Source organism: Pristiophorus japonicus, chromosome 11 (assembly GCF_044704955.1).
Source record: "Pristiophorus japonicus isolate sPriJap1 chromosome 11, sPriJap1.hap1, whole genome shotgun sequence".
Lineage (NCBI taxonomy): Eukaryota > Metazoa > Chordata > Chondrichthyes > Pristiophoridae > Pristiophorus > Pristiophorus japonicus.
The window spans coordinates 208,158,644-208,177,679 of record NC_091987.1 but is presented as its reverse complement, the minus strand read 5'-3'; positions in this window follow the sequence as shown (position 1 = coordinate 208,177,679).

Sequence of the window (19,036 nt, the reverse complement as noted above, 5' to 3'; positions counted from 1 at the left end):
GTGTGCGTCCAATTCAAGAAGTAGCACAAAATATGTTTTTCCATCAGAAGTTGAATATTCTTCAACAATTAGGGGCCAAAATCCCCGTCATCAGGAGCAAGAAAGTAGATGTGAGTTTAAGCGCTGATTGTGTAGGTAGAAAGTGTCATCGCAATCTCCTTCTTGCTTTAGCACTTCTCTGTCCATTTCTATTCCTCCAAAAAAGAATCAATAAACATTAGTGAAAAGTTAGTTTTAAAAAGGAAGTCACCGTTTGTTTAAGGCCTTGATAAGATCATCAATGAGGCAATCACACACACTTACACACAATGCAGAGGAGGGGGAACATAAGAACATAAGAACCTAAGATATAGGAGCAGGAGTAGTCTATTTGGCCCCTAGAGTCTGCTCCGCCATTTAATATCATGGCTGATCTGATCTTGGGCTCAGCTCCACTTCGCTGCCCGTGCCCAATAACCCTTCACTCCCTTATCGTTCAAAAATGAGGAGGGAAAGGTGGGAGTTTCAAGCAGTGTCTTGGTACGACTGCCTGGACCTGTATACACAGCTGGCAGGGTGAGGAAAATTCCTCCTCGATCCACAATTGCGTCGGATATTTGGAGGAGGTAGACAGCACAAGAACGTTTGCTCTTGTTACGCTCGAAATAAAGGATGAAACTGAGTATTGTAAGCAATGAGTAAGTGCGACCATAGCTCTATTAATTAGACTTCAGAGTGCAGGTACCGCGTGGGTGACCTGCTTATATACAGTGCTCCCAAGGGATGCTGGGATCCTTTGGGACGCCAACAGGTAGGCCCTCTGGTGGTGGTGTGATACAGGTTGCCAAGGGTTAAATACGTAACAGCTCTCAGCAAGGTTGCTGTCTGTGAGATTCAGCATCTGGCCCGAGAATGGGACTGCTCTCATCTGCTCCCATTCTTATCCATCCAATCATAGCCAGAGAATATCCTGCAATGGCTTCTCTTCCCGCTCCTGCACCATGACCTCTGGAGTCACCCGGGGATCGATGCTTGGCCACCACCTATTGCTCATATACCTGCAGCCTCTCGGCAACATCATCCGGAAACACAGTGTCAGGTTCCACATGGACGACACCCATCCCTCACCACCGCCTCTCACGGCCCCTTCATTGCCTATTATTTGTCAAGCTGCTTGTCCAACGTCCAATTTAATTCCGCTAATTAAATATTGGGAGGACCGAAGCCATCATCTTCGGCCCCCGCCCATCCCCCTCCCTGGCCACTGTCTGAGGCTAAACCATTGGTTCACAACCTCAGCGTCCTACTTGACCCTGAGCTGAGCTTCTGACCCCATATCCTCGCCACCATGAGGACCGCCTATCCCACCTCTGTACAATCACCCCTTGATGGTAAAGGAAACGGTACAAGGACACCCTCCCTGATAAAAGTGCAACTGGCCAAAGACCACCCTAAGTGGAGGAAGTGCATCCAGAAGGGCACTGAGCACCTTGAGTCTCATCGCCAAGAGCAGGCAGAAACCAAGCGCAGGCAGCGGAAAGAGGGTGTGGAAAATTTGTCCCACCCTCCCTTATGCTCAACGACTCTCTGTTCCACCTGTGACAGGGACTGTGGCACTCGTATTGGACTGTTCAGCCACCTAAGGACTCATTTTAAGAGTGGAAGCAAGTCTTCCTCGATTCCGAGGGACTGCCTATAATGATGACAATCGCCCGTCTCTGCCCCCTGCCTCAGCCCATCTGCTGCTGAAACCCTCACCCATGCTTCTGCTACCTCCGAATTCAACTCAATACTTTCATGGCTGGCCTCCCATTTTCCTGCCTCCGTAAAACCTGAACTCATCCAAAACTCTGCTGCCCGTATCCCAACTTGCGCCAAATCCCAGTCCAGCAACACACTGAATTTAAAATTGTCATCCCTTTGTTCAAATCACTTCATGGCCTCACCCCTCACTATCTCTATAATGTCCTCCAGCCCTACAACCCTCCGAGAACTCTGCGCTCCTCAATTCTGGACTCTTGTGCATTCCCAATTTCCTTTGTCCCACCGTTGTTGATGTTATTGGTGACAAAATACCTCTTTAAAAGTCCGACAATGTGAGCCCCTGGGCTTGATGGAGAGTTGTGAAAGTTACTATTGAATTTCCACTGATACTCATTTAAGCAGATACTTATCAAACTTGCAATATGCTTCCACCATTGCTCAATTAGTTCATCCAGCGAGAAGCTTTCCAGACCAGGATGGTGCCAGGTTTAATTCCCATTCTGTGCTTTATTAGCTGGTCTGAACTGGAGCAGAAGTGGGTGTCCTCCTGGGTTACAGAATGGAAAAATCAGCCAGCGTTCCTTGCCTCCAGTGATGTCTGCTGGAAGTATGTGTCTGTACATTAGATGAGGGTACATCCAATCTTGGCTGGGCTGTGCCACATAATCAAATGGTCTGCCCATACCCATATTAAGACTTACACATGACCTTGGCCGCTTGGGCAAGAATGGTTGTCTCCCCTGCAACTGCTCCCCAGCAACGAGTTCAAGCCTTGAGGGAGAGGAATAGTCCAATGGCAGAAAAACTGGTGGCAAATGAAAGTTTGACAAAAGTACCGTAGCTCTGAAATTCATGGGGCTGGAGAAGGAGAGGTGTCTGGAACATGGGGCAGAATCCATCTCTACTGGGATTTTGCCGCTGTTAGACCAGAACTTTAAATTGGAGCGGGGAGGTGGGTTGGGAGGGGGCGGGTGGGGGTTACATAAGCGGATCTTCCGCCCTCCTCCCTACGACAAAGGAGCTCCTCTGGGAAACCACACCTTTTATGGAAAGGCTTCAGTAGAGTTCATGGCATGGACCTGTTGAGCCAAATGGCCTGCTTCTGTGCTGTAAATATGATGTAATTCACATCAGTTAAGAGCTTATGCGTGTCACTTTTACGCTTTCTAAAGGCCCTAAACCTTTGCTAGAATAAAGCAATCGATCCTGGAGAGTATGAATTACCTTCTCTAGTCAGAGTGGTTCAACTGAGAGCAACTTGGGCCTTGGAGGGACTTCAGGTGGAGCAGTGAGGCGCCACGCCACCTTAGAAGGATGGATCTTGTAGGCCCGTCTCTTTACATTCATTTTTTGCCTTGTCTCCGTAAAGTTGGTACCTGAAACTAAGTACGGCCAGGGTGATCTCCTGGACTAGTTTCGATCACATGGATGAGTCGGAGAGGAATTTTCCCAGATTTTTTCTCCCTAAATTGGCCTGGGTTTTTATCTGGTTTTTGCCTCTCCCAGGAGATCACATGGCTCTAGTTGGGGTGGTGTGCAGATATTTTTTAGTATGTGTAGGGATGTTGCTGTGGTGTGTGGCGGACTGGTTGGGCTGGGTGCTCTTTGCCTTTCCGTTATTGTTCGTGGGTTTGTATGTAACCTTTAGAGCTGCTGACCGAGGGCCGTGCGGCTCTTTGTCAGCCGGCGCGGACACGATGGACCGGAATGGCCTCCTTCTGCGCTGTAACTTTCTATGTTTCTGAGTTTCTAAAGCTGAAGGCCACCTCAAGTTGATAAAGTCGAAGGATATTGTGCCTTACTTGATGGGCTTTCCAGGCTGTACACGTTAACCACAAAAACTATCGGAACAAGTTGATCAGAATTTGCCTGCCCTGAACTGGCTTTACACTGAAACCCAGCTGTTTGTACAATTGCTAGGTTCTGGCCCCGACTTGTTTCTTAGGGCACAGAGGAAACTCTATTGAACACCAATAGGCTATTTAATTGCAAGGATTGTTTTACAGAAGCCAGTTGTCAGTGATATGAGAAACAACAAATATAAACTTCACATGTCAGTGGTGGATTGAGCTCATTCAAGAATGGTTGGTAGAAAATGGTGAGGGCTCCTTTGTAAGATGTGTTTAGGTTGATAAGTCAGTTCTACGTGCTTAATATGTAGACATAGAAACATAGAAACATAGAAAATAGGTGCAGGAGTAGGCCATCCGGCCCTTCTAGCCTGCACCGCCATTCAATGAGTTCATGGCTGAACATTCAACTTCAGTACCCCATTCCTGCTTTCTCGCCATACCCCTTGATCCCCCTAGTAGTAAGGACCTCATCTAACTCCTTTTTGAATATATTTAGTGAATTGGCCTCAACAACTTTCTGTGGTAGAGAATTCCACAGGTTCACCACTCTCTGGGTGAAGAAGTTCCTCCGCATCTCGGTCCTAAATGGCTTACCCCTTATCCTTAGACAGTTCATCATGGTTGAGTGACAATAGGCAGGGCATCCAGTGGTGGAGGGCACTGCATTACATGTGGGCCTGAAATTTATTTTATTGAAAAATGGGAGAACAATGTCAGTTTTTCCCAATATTTACTGGTGTGCCAATGAAGAATGGGAATGCGTGACTTTGAAACATTTAGGTTTCTGAGAAGGTGGGTCATTAATTATGATGAGAGACAGGCATTATTTTGCTTTTTAACTAAAAAAGAATCGTACATTGCAAAGGAAATAGAACAGCTTCCTGATGTTTCATCAGGTTAAGGCATGGCTCAGTGCAACATTAAACTATAGCTGCTATAAGTCCCAGGGTTGATTCCTAGTCTGCGCTGATTTAATTATGGTCAGCTAGGGGCCCGATAATTGGTCTCAACACTCCTGGGTTAAGGCGGTCAAATGTATCTGGGTCCCCATCCCTCATTTGCTATCCAGTGAATCTGCCAGAAAAATGCACCTTTGTCAATGTTTGAACAGGACAAGATTGGGTTCAGCTGCAATGCCCTACAATGTTGAATAGCATGTAACTCTCTGCCTAGGTGTGCACAGGCTCTGGTCAGATCATTGACGTTTTTTGCTTTTGGTATCACTCCACCGTCCTGGGCACTCAGTGCCTCTACCACCTCCATCCACATCCACTTCCTGACCACATGTGAGGGCTGGGATGTGGGGGATCTGAGTAGCCAGTCCTGCCTTCATACTATCTCATCACACTGGAGAAATACCGCCAACCCTGCCTCCGCAAAATCCTGCAAATCCATTGGGAGGACAGACGCACCGACGTCAGTGTTCTCGCTCAGGCCAACATCCCCAGCATCGAAGCACTGACCACGCTCGACCAGCTCCGTTGGGCGGACCACATTGTCCGCATGCCCGACACAAGACTCCCAAAGCAAGCGCTCTATTTGGAACTCATACACAGCAAGGTGGGCAGAGGAAACGTTTCAAGGACACCCTCAAAGCCTCCTTGATAAAGTGCAACATCCCCACTGACACCTGGGAGTCCCTGGCCCAAGACCGCCAAAAGTGGAGGAAGAGCATCCGGGAGGGCACTGATCACCTCAAGTCTCATCGCCGAGAGCATGCAGAAAAGAAGCGCAGGCAGCGGATGGAACGTGCGGCAAACCAGACTCCCCACCCACCCTTTCCTTCAACCACTGTCTGTCCCACCTGTGACAGAGACTGTAATTCCTGTAATGGACTGTACAGTCGCCTGAGAACTCATTTTTGGAGTGGAAGCAAGTCTTCCTCGATTTCGAGGGACTGCCTATGATGATCTCATACAGAAGGGCCTTCAGGACTTCTTCGGTGTCAATGAAAACCCTTTTCTTGGCAGCCTTCTCCTGTGAGTCAGCCACATTGTGCTCAAACCATGCTGGGCAGTTACACAGATTGACGCCCATTTTACATTCGAGATTGTCAGGAAATATGAGCATAATATGACATCGAAAGAATGGGAGTATTTTCGATACCAACTGGTTGCGCCAATGCAGGAAATTCCCGGCTGCTATATGTTTACATACACAGGATGTGGGTGTCACTGACAAGCCTGGCATTTATTGCCCATCACTAATTGCCCTGAGAAGGTGGTGTTGAGCCACCTTCTTGAACCGTTGCAGTCCGTGTGGTGAAGGTGTTCCCGCAGTGCTGACTTTGTCGTAGCGGTTTGGTACAACTGAGTGTCTCGCTGGGCCATTTCAGAGGGCAGTTAAGAGTCAACCACATTGCTGTGGGTCTGGAGTCACATATAGGCCAGACTGGGTAAGGGCGGCAGATTTCTTTCCCTGAAGGGATATTACTGAACCAGTTGGGCTTTTCCCTCAATTCGGTAGCTTCATGGTCACCATTACTGATACTAGCTTTTTATTCCAGATTTTTTTTTTAAATTAGCTGAATTTAAATACCCCAGCTACCATGGTGGGATTTGAACTCACGTCGCCAGAGTATTAGTCCAGGCCTCTGGATTACTTGTCCAGTAACATAACCACTATGCTACCAAACTGCTATCTGTAGAAAATAAAAGAAAAACTTGCATTTATATAGAAACATAGAAACATAGAAAATAGGTGCAGGAGCAGGCCATTCAGCCCTTCTAGCCTGCACCGCCATTCAACGAGTTCATGGCTGAACATGAAACTTCAGTACCCACTTCCTGCTTTCACGCCATACCCCTTGATCCCCCGAGTAGTAAGGACTTCATCTAACTCCCTTTTGAATATATTTAGTGAATTGGCCTCAACTACTTCCTGTGGTAGAGAATTCCACAGGTTCACCACTCTCTGGGTGAAGAAGTTTCTCCTTATCTCGGTCCTAAATGGCTTACCCCTTATCCTTAGACTGTGACCCCTGGTTCTGGACTTCCCCAACATTGGGAACATTCTTCCTGCATCCAACCTGTCCAAACCCGTCAGAATTTTAAACGTTTCTATGAGGTCCCCTCTCACTCTTCTGAACTCCAGTGAATACAAGCCCAGTTGATTCAGTCTTTCTTGATAGGTCAGTCCCACCATCCCGGGAATCAGTCTGGTGAATCTTCGCTGCACTCCCTCAACAGCAAGTATGTCCTTCCTCAAGTTAGGAGACCAAAACTGTACACAATACTCCAGGTGTGGCCTCACCAAGGCCCTGTACAACTGTAGCAACACCTCCCTGCCCCTGTACTCAAATCCCCTCGCTATGAAGGCCAACATGCCATTTGCTTTCTTAACCGCCTGCTATACCTGCATGCCAACCTTCAATGACTGATGTACCATGACACCCAGGTCTCGTTGCACCTTCCCTTTTCCTAATCTGTCACCATTCAGATAATAGTCTGTCTCTCTGTTTTTACCACCAAAGTGGATAACCTCACATTTATCCACATTATACTTCATCTGCCACGCATTTGCCCACTCACCTAACCTATCCAAGTCACTCTGTAGCCTCATAGCATCCTCCTCGCAGCTCACACTGCCACCCAACTTAGTGTCATCTGCAAATTTGGAGATACTACATTTAATCCCTTCGTCTAAATCATTAATGTATAATGTAAACAGCTGGGGCCCCAGCACAGAACCCTGCGGTACCCCACTAGTCACTGCCTGCCATTCCGAAAAGTACCCATTTACTCCTACTCTTTGCTTCCTGTCTGACAACCAGTTCTCAATCCACGTCAGCACACTACCCCCAATCCCATGTGCTTTAACTTTGCACATTAATCTCCTGTGTGGGACCTTGTCGAAAGCCTTCTGAAAGTCCAAATATACCACATCAACTGGTACTCCTTTGTCCACTTTATTGGAAACATCCTCAAAAAATTCCAGAAGATTTGTCAAGCATGATCTCCCTTTTACAAATCCATGCTGACTTGGACCTATCATGTCACCATTTTCCAAATGCGCTGCTATGACATCCTTAATAATTGATTCCATCATTTTACCCACTACTGAGGTCAGGCTGACCGGTCTATAATTCCCTGCTTTCTCTCTCCCTCCTTTTTTAAAAAGTGGGGTTACATTGGCTACCCTCCACTCGATAGGAACTGATCCAGAGTCAATGGAATGTTGGAAAATGACTGTCAATGCATCCGCTATTTCCAAGGCCACCTCCTTAAGTACTCTGGGATGCAGTCCATCAGGCCCTGGGGATTTATCGGCCTTCAATCCCATCAATTTCCCCAACACAATTTCCCGACTAATAAAGATTTCCCTCAGTTCCTCCTCCTTAATAGACCCTCTGACCACTTTTATATCCGGAAGGTTGTTTGTGTCCTCCTTAGTGAATACTGAACCAAAGTACTTGTTCAATTGGTCTGCCATTTCTTTGTTCCCCGTTATGACTTCCCCTGATTCTGACTGCAGGGGACCTACGTTTGTCTTTACTAACCTCTTTCTCTTTACATACCTATAGAAACTTTTGCAATCCGCCTTAATGTTCCCTGCAAGCTTCTTCTCGTACTCCATTTTCCCTACCCTAATCAAACCCTTTGTCCTCCTCTGCTGAGTTCTAAATTTCTCCCAGTCCCCAGGTTCGCTGCTATTTCTGGCCAATTTGTATGCCACTTCCTTGGCTTTAATACTATCCCTGATTTCCCTAGATAGCCACGGTTGAGCCACCTTCCCTTTTTTATTTTTACGCCAGACAGGAATGTACAATTGTTGTAATTCATCCATGCGTTCTCTAAATGTCTGCCATTGCCCATCCACAGTCAACCCCTTAAGTATCATTAGCCAATCTATCTTAGCCAATTCATGCCTCATACCTTCAAAGTTACCCTTCTTTAAGTTCTGGACCATGGTCTCTGAATTAACTGTTTCATTCTCCATCCTAATGCAGAATTCCACCATATTATGGTCACTCTTCCCCAAGGGGCCTCGCACAATGAGATTGCTAATTAATCCTCTCTCATTACACAACACCCAGTCTAAGATGGCCTCCCCCCTAGTAGGTTCCTCGACATATTGGTCTAGAAAACCATCCCTTATGCATTCCAGGAAATCCTCCTCCACCGTATTGCTTCCAGTTTGGCTAGCCCAATCTATGTGCATATTAAAGTCACCCATTATAACTGCTGCACCTTTATTGCATGCACTCCTAATTTCCTGTTTGATGCCCTCCCCAACATCACTACTACTGTTTGGAGGTCTGTACACAACTCCCACTAACGATTTTTGCCCTTTAGTGTTCTGCAGCTCTACCCATATAGATTCCACATCATCCAAGCTAATGTCTTTCCTAACTATTGCATTAATCTCCTCTTTAACCAGCAATGCTACCCCACCTCCTTTTCCTTTTATTCTATCCTTCCTGAATGTTGAATACCCCTGGATGTTGAGTTCCCAGCCCTGATCATCCTGGAGCCACGTCTCCGTAATCCCAATCACATCATATTTGTTAACATCTATTTGCACAATTAATTCATCCACCTTATTGCGGATACTCCTTGCATTAAGACACAAAGCCTTCAGGCTTGTTTTTTTAACACCCTTTGTCCTTTTAGAATTTTGCTGTACAGTGGCCCTTTTTGTTCTTTGCCTTGGGTTTCTCTGCCCTCCACTTTTCCTCATCTCCTTTCTGTCTTTTGCTTTTGCCTCCTTTTTGTCTCCCTCTGTCTCCCTGTATAGGTTCCCATCCCCCTGCAATATTAGTTTAACTCCTCCCCAACAGCACTAGCAAACACTCCCCCTAGGACATTGGTTCCGGACCTGCCCAGGTGCAGACCGTCCGGTTTGTACTGGTCCCACCTCCCCCAGAACCGGTTCCAATGCCCCAAGAATTTGAATCCCTCCCTGCTGCACCACTGCTCAAGCCATGTATTCATCTGCGCTATCCTGCGATTCCTACTCTGACTAGCACGTGGCACTGGTAGCAATCCCGAGATTACTACTTTTGAGGTCCTACTTTTTAATTTAGCTCCTAGCTCCTTAAATTCTTTTCGTAGGACCTCATCCCTTTTTTTACCTATGTCGTTGGTACCAATGTGCACCACGACAACTGGCTGTTCTCCCTCCCATTTCAGAATGTCCTGCACCCGCTCCGAGACATCCTTGACCCTTGCACCAGGGAGGCAACATACCATCCTGGAGTCTCGGTTGCGTCCGCAGAAACGCCTATCTATTCCCCTCACCATCGAATCCCCTATCACTATCGCGCTCCCGCTCTTTTTCCTGCCCTCCTTTGCAGCAGAGCCACCTACGGTGCCATGAACTTGGCTGCTGCTGCCCTCCCCTGATGAGTCATCCTCCCCAACAGTACTCAAAGCAGTGTATATAGCGCCTTTCATGACCACCGGGTGTCTCAAAGTGCTTTACAGCCCATGAAGTACTTTTGGAGTGTAGTCACTGTTGTAATGTGGGAAACATGGCAGCCAATTTGTGCACAGCAAGCTCCCACAAACAGCAATGTGATAATGACCCAGATAATCTGTTTTTGTTGTGTTGATTGAGGGATAAATATTGTCCAGGACACCAGGGAGAACACCCCTGCTCTTTGAAATTGTGCCGTGGGATCTTTTACGTCCACCTGAGAGAGCAGACGGGGCCTCGGTTTAACGTCTCATCCGAAAGACGGCACCTCCGACAGTGCAGCGCTCCCTCAGCACTGCACTGGAGTGTCAGCCTTGATTTATGCGTTGGAGTCCCTGGAGTGGGACTTGGACCCACAACCATTCTGACTCAGAGAAGGGTGGGCCACCCACTGAGCCCACGGCTGACACTGCGGAGGCGAGCCGGGTTCGGGTTCAACAAATGTTCAACTTCTATTTGCCACCGTAAACAATCTGAACTGGCTGCTTCTGAACTGGCTGTGGCTCAAGGAAACCGATCCAAAAAAAAAAACCGCCTGCAGACAGTTGAAAACCATATGGAATCCAAACAGCTGCTGCTGGTGCCAATGAGCCAGTTGACTGCCGACTCGGCAGTCTCAGGTGAGAAGGCAGCAAAGGAAATCGCACTGTACTGCAAGGGTAGCTCGGATTGAAAGCTGCACACGGTAAACTGCATATTCTTAAAAGGTCGATCCGAATTCAGCTCAGCGCAACATTTCCTTATTTGTCACTCCACAGCACCACCCGTCCGCACAATAACCAGACGTAGTCAACACACACACAGCGCGGAAACCTCCGGGAACATGATGCGGCCAACAGAGAACCTCAAAACCTTTCAGCACAAATGCTCATTCTGTTTTCACTTGACGAAGGGATCAGTGTTATCTTACACATCTGGAGTTGAGTTAGAAGCTAGATATTGTATTACTGCTGTTAAGTATGAATTGTTGTCTACGATTTTCTTTCATATACTCTGTTGAATTATACTTTAACCTACTCTGACTCATTCGTTTTAAAACTTCAAAACTAGGAAAGATCTCACCCCCTTGTGGTCTATCCTTCTTCCTGCAATCTACGGGCTTTTTAACCCAAAGCTTGGCATACCCAATCTTCTATATTAACCTCATCTTCTCACCAGCACTTTTCAACTTTGGTACACCGTGTGCCTTGGCTCCTCAACAATAACAAAATAGAAAATGACCTCTGCCTTGACATGTGCCACTAGAAATGTCAAAGACTGCGTCGTGTTGATCTGTGTTTTACCTCTTGTACTGTACTGTGTTACGTTTGCCAGTCACCCCATCCACCACCTCCAACACTCACTCCCTCCACCACCGGCGCACCGTGGCCGCAGTGTGTACCATCTACAAGATGCACTGCAGCAACTTGCGAAGGCTTCTTTGGCAGCACCTCCCAAACCCGCGACCTCTACCCCCTAGAAGAACCAGGGCAGCAGGCTCATGGGAACACCATCACCTCCAAGTTCCTCTCCAAGTCACACACCATCCTGACTTGGAGATATATCACCGTTCCTTCATTATAGCTGGTCAAAATCCTGGAACTCCCTCCCAAGCAGTACCGTGGAAGCACCTTCCCTGCAGCAGATCAAGAAGGTGGCTCACCACCACCTTCTCAAGGGCAATTAGGGATGGGCAATAAATGCCTTGCCAGACACGCCCGCATCTCTTGACCTGTACCGTCCATGATCTGTGGACAGGGTGAGGTGGTGGCAGTGCTGATTGACATGAAAAATGTGTTGGGGTCTTAAAAGTGTCATGGGACCCCTATTTCAATATTTTAATTAGGCCACTTCCAGTTTCCAGCTGACTGCTTAAAGTGAAGTCCCCCCAAAAATCAGAACATTGGAATTTTTCAATGTGATTTTCAGTCCATTACTGCCCGTTTGTGGTTGTAAACAGGGTGGTAATGAGAAAATAGTAATAATAAAAACGGCGAACCGGTTCAGGAGGGCGACGACTTGGAGGAGAGCGAATGGATTGGACATCACCATAACCCAGGTCAGTGATTGGAGCGTGGGCAGATACAGCAGGAGCGACGAGGTAGGGGCGAAGGAGCAGCGAGAGACTGTAGAGCGATGTGATTGGGACCCAGGAGAGGCGTGAGTTCGGGGCCCAGGAGAGGCGAGGGCCCAGGTGCAGCACGAGCCAGCCCACACTGCGATATGTGTGCGCACTAGGTCCATGCAGCAGAGCTGGTCTCCAGTCGGCTTGATTAACCCTTGCCACTGGATCAAGACCTAGCTCTGTCAAGCCCGTGTGGTGGCTGGTGTGCAACGGCCACCACACGTTAAAAAAATCCACGCACAGGCATCTTCCACCCTAAAGACGTAGTTCGGGACCTGGAATATCAGGTCCCTCAGTGAAACACCTGTGAACTTTTTGGTGTGGAAGCAAGTTATTATGCTGTAACTATGTAATACTTGCCACCAGAGGGAGCGACTATTGGAGTCCTAATGGTCACCTGCACACACGTGCAGGGCCAGTATAAAAGGTTGGCTGCCATGTTGTTTAGTCACTCTGGAATTTTAATAAAGAAGACTAAGGTTCACAGTACTCAGCCTCGTGGAATTCTTCCATACACAACATAAGTGATCTTCGATACGAGGGACCGCCTAAGAAGAATGAGAAAATAAGGGCCCAGTGTGTCTTTGTTAGCAGCAGATACAGGAATGCACCCCTGATAATGTTATGTCTTGTTTTAATGAAGAGACTGCCCTGGCTCAGCACGTAACTGATTTCCTCAGCATCTAACCTACTCTTTCCAGCCTTGATATAATTAATTCTTCTCTTCTATAAAGGTCAGACCTGAAGTGAAATAGTCACTCTGTAAATACCCTCCACAGCTGCAAAATCCTGCATATATTTTCATGAATGGCATTTAGCGAGGCTTTAGCAAACAAACAAGTTGTTTTTAAAAAACTTTTATTCAAACTTTTGTTAATGCAGATTTGGAGATCTAAGAATCCTTTGAGTGGTGAAAACACAACCGAATAGGCAATTGGTGCATCTGCAAAAAAAAATTCTCCTTTTAACTGCTAACCACGAACATATGTTAATCATTTAGGTTATAGATATTCTAGAATTTCGGCAACTTTGCGACCGGGCTTTTGCCACGATTTGTCCCTCCGTTAACCCGGTCGGCGGGATTTTCGGGGCACCTTTTTGCGGTGGCATTTTCCACGTACTGCCAGGGAGAGAAGCACTGATGTGAAACACCGGAAATAGCATTTGCCATGGATTTTTGGGTCTCTCGGGACCCGTATTCCGCACCCAGAATGCCAAAGGAAAAACCTGCCAGCAGCGGTAAGTATGAAGACCTGCAAAAAAGATAAGTTCAAGTTTTTATTTTGTAATTCTTTTTCAGCGATTTAGTAGGTAAGGGTTTTGTGAAGTTTTTTTTTTGTTTTTTGCAATTCTTTTTGTTGTTTCTCCCCCTCCTCTCTCGCAGCGCTAACGGCCCCAGACTAAAGTTGCCGAAATTCGCGGTTTGCGCCGCGAATCCTCGTGGCAACGCCGATTTTTACCACTGCGCAAGTTAAAGGCCGAAAAGCGGGCCTGAAAACGGTAGCAAAGCGAAGACGGTAATTTTGGCGTAAAACTACAGTTTTCGCTGAGAAACGAAATTCTAGCCCATTGTGATTTGATGAAAGTTAACCAAAGGTCTTTTGTCATACGGGAATGGTAGCATTGTGGTTATGTTACTGGATTGGTATTCCAGAGGTAAAAACAGATGATGCTGGAAATCTCAGCAGGTCAGGCAGCATCTGTGGAGAGTGAAACAGAGTTAACGTTTCAAATCAATGACCCTTCGTAAATGCATTTACTAGTCAAAGATTGTAGGGTTTTGTTCAAGGTGTTTTTGAGCTGTCAGTATCTTGGAACTGTCAAATTTTCTAAAGCTCTTAATTAGTAGATTAGTATGTGATTTAGAGCACAATTGTGACTTCTACCCACAAGAAACATGATCCTACTGAGCCCAAAGGCTACTGAGGAAGCTTCAGTTCTAAAATGCTGCTTCAAGGCACATATATCAGATGCTTTGAAAGTGTGAAGTGTAATCAGAAAGGATCAGGAGGCATTTTGCTCTCATGAGGAATGTTTAAGTCAGGTTGTGGCTTGATACATTACATAAAATTAAGTAGAATGTACAGCACAGAAACAGGCCATTCAGCCCAACAGGTCTATGCCTGCGTTTATGCTCCATACAAGCCTCCACAGCTCTTCATCTGACTTTTGTAAAGCTTTTGACCTCTTGTCTTATGCTCACCTCTGGGAAGTTCCTTGTATTTTATCTGGGATGTGTGCTTCAGCTTCCAGATCTGTGCAGCGGGAGACTTACTGAACCTACCTCTCGTAAAAGAGGAGTGGGGCAAGTTTGTGTGTTACCATTCGTTCAATGCCTCCATCAATATTGTGTTGGGTGTCATCATGAGGGATGGCCTCAGAGTGTCGACAGAAAGAATTGTGATGCTCCTTTTCACATGATATCGTATTACTGGCAGATTCATCTTGGGACCAGATGTGCTCTGTTCGTTATCGTGAACAATGGGCCTATCAGTGGGATATGGCAGTGGGTGGCCAGAACTGGAGTATCTTGGCCTTACATGGCTCATAAGAACATAAGAAATAGGAGCAGGAATAGGCCATTTGGCCATCGAGCCTGCTCCGCCATTTGATAAGATCATGGCTGATCTGATCATGGACTCAGTTCCACTTCCCTGCCCGCTCCCCATAACCCTTTACTCCCTTATCGTTCAAAAATCTGTCTATCTCTGCCTTAAATATATTCTATGAGAGGATCTTGAATGTGCTGATTGGAGGATACATTGTTAACTTTTATTAGTGCCTGGGGTTCTGCTGGATGCCAACTTCAGCCTGGACACAACCCTTCATAAGAACGTAACAAGTTGGGGCAGGAATAGGCCCCTCGAGCCTGCTCCGCCATTCAATGAGATCATGACTGATCTTCTACCTCAACTCCACTTTCCCGCACTGTCCCCATATCCCTTGATTCCCTTAATATCAAAAAATCTATCGATACTCAATGACTGAGCCTCCACAGCCCTCTGGGGTAGAGAATTCTTGCGATTCACAAACCTCTGAGTGAAGAAATTTCTCCTCATCTCAGTCCTGAATAAACTGATCAAATAAGGAACAAATACAAAAGCAAAATACAGCGGATGCTGGAATCTGAAATGAAAACAGAAAATGCTGGAAATCTCAGCGGGTCAGGCAGCATCTGTGGAGAGAGAAACAGAGTTAATGTTTCAGGTCGATGACCCTTCGTCATAATATATTATATTAAATAAGGAACAAAGGTTCCCTTTGGTCTTTCTTCAATACCAGCAAAGTTCCAATGCAGATTAAGCTTGTGAATTATAAAATAAACGATAAAACACTTCTCATTCATGCTTCTAAACTTCTAGGTGTGCAATAGAGGGCTTCAATAAAGTAGGCATCCATAGTGTGCCAGGGCCTCATCTGGAGGAAGTAACAGCAAGACCATTTCGAAAGGATGGGTTCCTTCAGGGAATGGATCACTCCACTGGCTCTTGGCACTGCTGGAATTCTCCACACCCCAATCTAGCCGGCACCCCAACTGTGATCCCCCTACTCATGCTCATGGCCCATCATAAAGGCATGAAATCTGCCACCAAGCTCACGGTCTACAGGGCTATAGTGATACCCGCCCTCCTGTATGGCTCAGAGACATGGACCATATTCAGTAGACACCTCAAATTGCTGGCGAAATACCACCAACGCTGTCTCCGCAAGATCCTGCCAATCCCCTGGGAGGGCAGATGCACCAACATTAGCGTCCTCGCCCAGGCCAACATCCCCAGCATCGAAGCACTGACCGCACTCGACCAGCTCCGCTGGGCGGGCCACTTTGTTCGCATGCCTGACAAGGCTCCCAAAGCAAACGCTCCACTCGGAACTCCTACACGGCAAGCGAGCCCAAGGTGGGCAGAGGAAACGTTTCAAGGACACCCTCAAAGCCTCCTTGATAAAATACAACATCCCCACCGACACCTGGGAGTCCCTGGCCAAAGACCGCCCCAGGTGGAGGAGGTGCATCCGGGAGGGCGCTGAGCACCTCGAGTCTCGTCGCCGAGAGCATGCAGAAAACAGCCGGAGGCAGCGGAAGGAGCGTGCGGCAAACCAGTCCCACCCACCCTTTCCTTCAACCACTGTCTGTCCCACCTGTGACAGAGACTGTGGTTCTCGTATTGGATTGTTCAGTCACCTAAAAACTCACTTTTAGAGTGGAAGCAAGTCTTCCTCGATTTCGAGAGACTGCCTATGATGATGATGAGTGGAGTGGAAGGTACAGACGTCCATGCCCTAATATTCAGTCATCCCTGAACCCATGTCCCTGATCGTAGGCCTAGTTTTTAAGTGGCAGCTTTTGGTGCCTGTATCAGCTTTTCTTTGAATGCTGTCCATCATTTTTTTAAGAAAACTGGAAAGCCTAGTTTGTGAATCATGTTTCAAAATCCTGCAGGTTGATTCCTGTTAAGAATAGGATCCATACTCAAAAGAATAAGTTGTCTCATACATATTCCTCCATTTGATGCTTGCCTGTTAATGGCTGATCCCAAAATGATGCAAAGGAATGACTGATTTTGAACCGTGTACTTTATAAGGCAGAGAAGCCCAGCACAGCACAGTGGCTTGCTAAAAACAATCAGAAAATCTACTCATCTCATTGAATATAAACTATTTTCCTCTGCTCAAAAAGCCTTTTTCTCATCATAATGCACAACATGCTACAGGTTTTAGAACGGGCCGCTCCTGAGACTGTGATATTAATTAGCAGGATGACAGAATTAGCTCAACACCACAATACCTTGGTGATGGTGTTCCTTCAAAACTTCTCCAGCAGCTAGTGAGCTACCCGCCTGGTATACTTTCTAAATGGTGAGGAAACGAGGAGCTGTAGAGGAGCAAAGTGGCTCAGTGGGCAGCACCCTCACCTCTGAGTCAGAAGGTTGTGGGTTCAAGTCCCACTCCAGGGACCTGAGCACAAAAATCTAGGCTGACATTCCAGTGCAATACTGAGGGAGTGCTGCACTGTCGGAGGTGCCGTCTTTCATAAGAAGCAGGAGTAGGCCATATGGCCCCTCAAGCCTGCTCCGCCATTCAATAAGATCATGGCTGATCTGATAATGGACTCAGCTCCACCTGCTCCCCATAATCCCTTATCATTTAAGAAACTGTCTATTTCTGTCTTAAATTTATTCAATGTCCCAGCTTCCACAGCTCTCTGAGGCAGTGAATTCCACAGATTTACAACCCTCTGAGAGAAGAAATTTCTCCTCATCTCTGTTTTAAATGGGCAGCCCCTTATTCTAAGATCATGCCCTCTAGTTCTAGTCTCCCCGATCAGTGGAAACATCCTCTCTGCATCCACCTTGTCAAGCCCCCTCATAATCTTATACATTTCGATAAGATTGTTGTGTTCCTAACACAGATGAGACTGCACACAGGGAGGTTAAAGTAACAGTGACCTCAGTCTTTATTAAGACACACCAGAGTGAGGAACTGGCCTTAGGGGCCGGCTTATATACAGTGCTCCCAAGGGATTGCTGGGATCCCTTGGGACTTCAAGGGATGCTCTCCCCTGGTGGTGGAACATGGGAGTGCATGCTTTACAGATACACAACAAAGATCACCTCTCATTCTTCTGCATTCCAATGAGTAGAGGCCCAACCTACTCAACCTTTCCTCATAAGTCAACCCCCTCATCCCCGGAATCAACCTAGTGAACCTTCTCTGAACTGCCTCCAAAGCAAGTATATCCTTTCGAATGAGATGTTAAACTGAGGCCCTGTCTGCCCTCTCAGTTGGTCGTAAAAGATCCCACAGCATTATTTTGAAGTAGAGCAAGGGCGTTATCCCCGGTGTCCTGTCCAATATTTATCCCTCAATCAACATCACTAAAAAAACAGATTAACTGGTTATTATCACATTGCTGTGGGAACTTGCTGTGCGCAAATTTGCTGCTGTATTTCCTACATTACAATAGTCCCTACAATTCAAACAGTACTCTGCTGTAAATAATATTGGCTGTAAAGAGTATCGGCTGTAAAGCGCTTTGGGACATCGTGAGGTTGTGAAAGGCGCTATATTTCTTTTTTCTTTGAAAGAGATTTGGGAGTCAAAAAATCATTAAAAGCTAATAGAAAGATACAAAAAGCAATCAATACGGCTATTGGAATGTTGGTCTTTATCTCAAGGGCATGGAATATAAAGGGCAGGACGTAAAGCTTCAGTTGTACACAGCCTCGGTCAGACCCTACCTGGAGCACTGCGCTCCATTTTGGACACCGCACCTCAGGAGGGATACATTGGCCGTGGATGGGGTGCAGCGCAGATCCGCCAGAATGATACGGGGTCTCTATGGGTTGAATTACGAGAACAGATTGCATAAACTTGGCTTGTATTCCCTCGAGTATAGCAAATTAAAGGGCGATCAAATCGAGGTGTTTAAAATGTTAAAATAGAGTTGATACAGGGAAACGATTTCCTCTGATGGGGGAATCAAGTGCAAGGGGTCATCATCGTAAAATTAGAGCCAGGCTATTTAGGAGGGAAATCAGGAAACACTTTTTCACACCAAGGATGGTGGCACTCTCTCCTCCAAAAGGCTGTGGAGGCAGGGACAATTGGAGCTTTCAGGACTGAGATCGAAAGATATTTGTTAGGTGAGCATATCATGGGATATGGAACTAAGGCAGGTAAAGGAGTTGAGGTAGAGATCAGCCATGATCTAATTGAATGGCTGAGCGGGCCCGAGGGACTGAATGGTCTACCCTGGATCCTATAAATGTAAAAAAAAAAATGGTTAATCTGCCTCTGGAATATGCAACCTAAACCCTTCACAATGCACTCTTGTTAAGGTGGGCACTTACTAGATTTTAAAGTTTTGGGTGCTCATTTCCCCTAACAGCAATTACTAGCTTGCCCAACCTTGAACGAC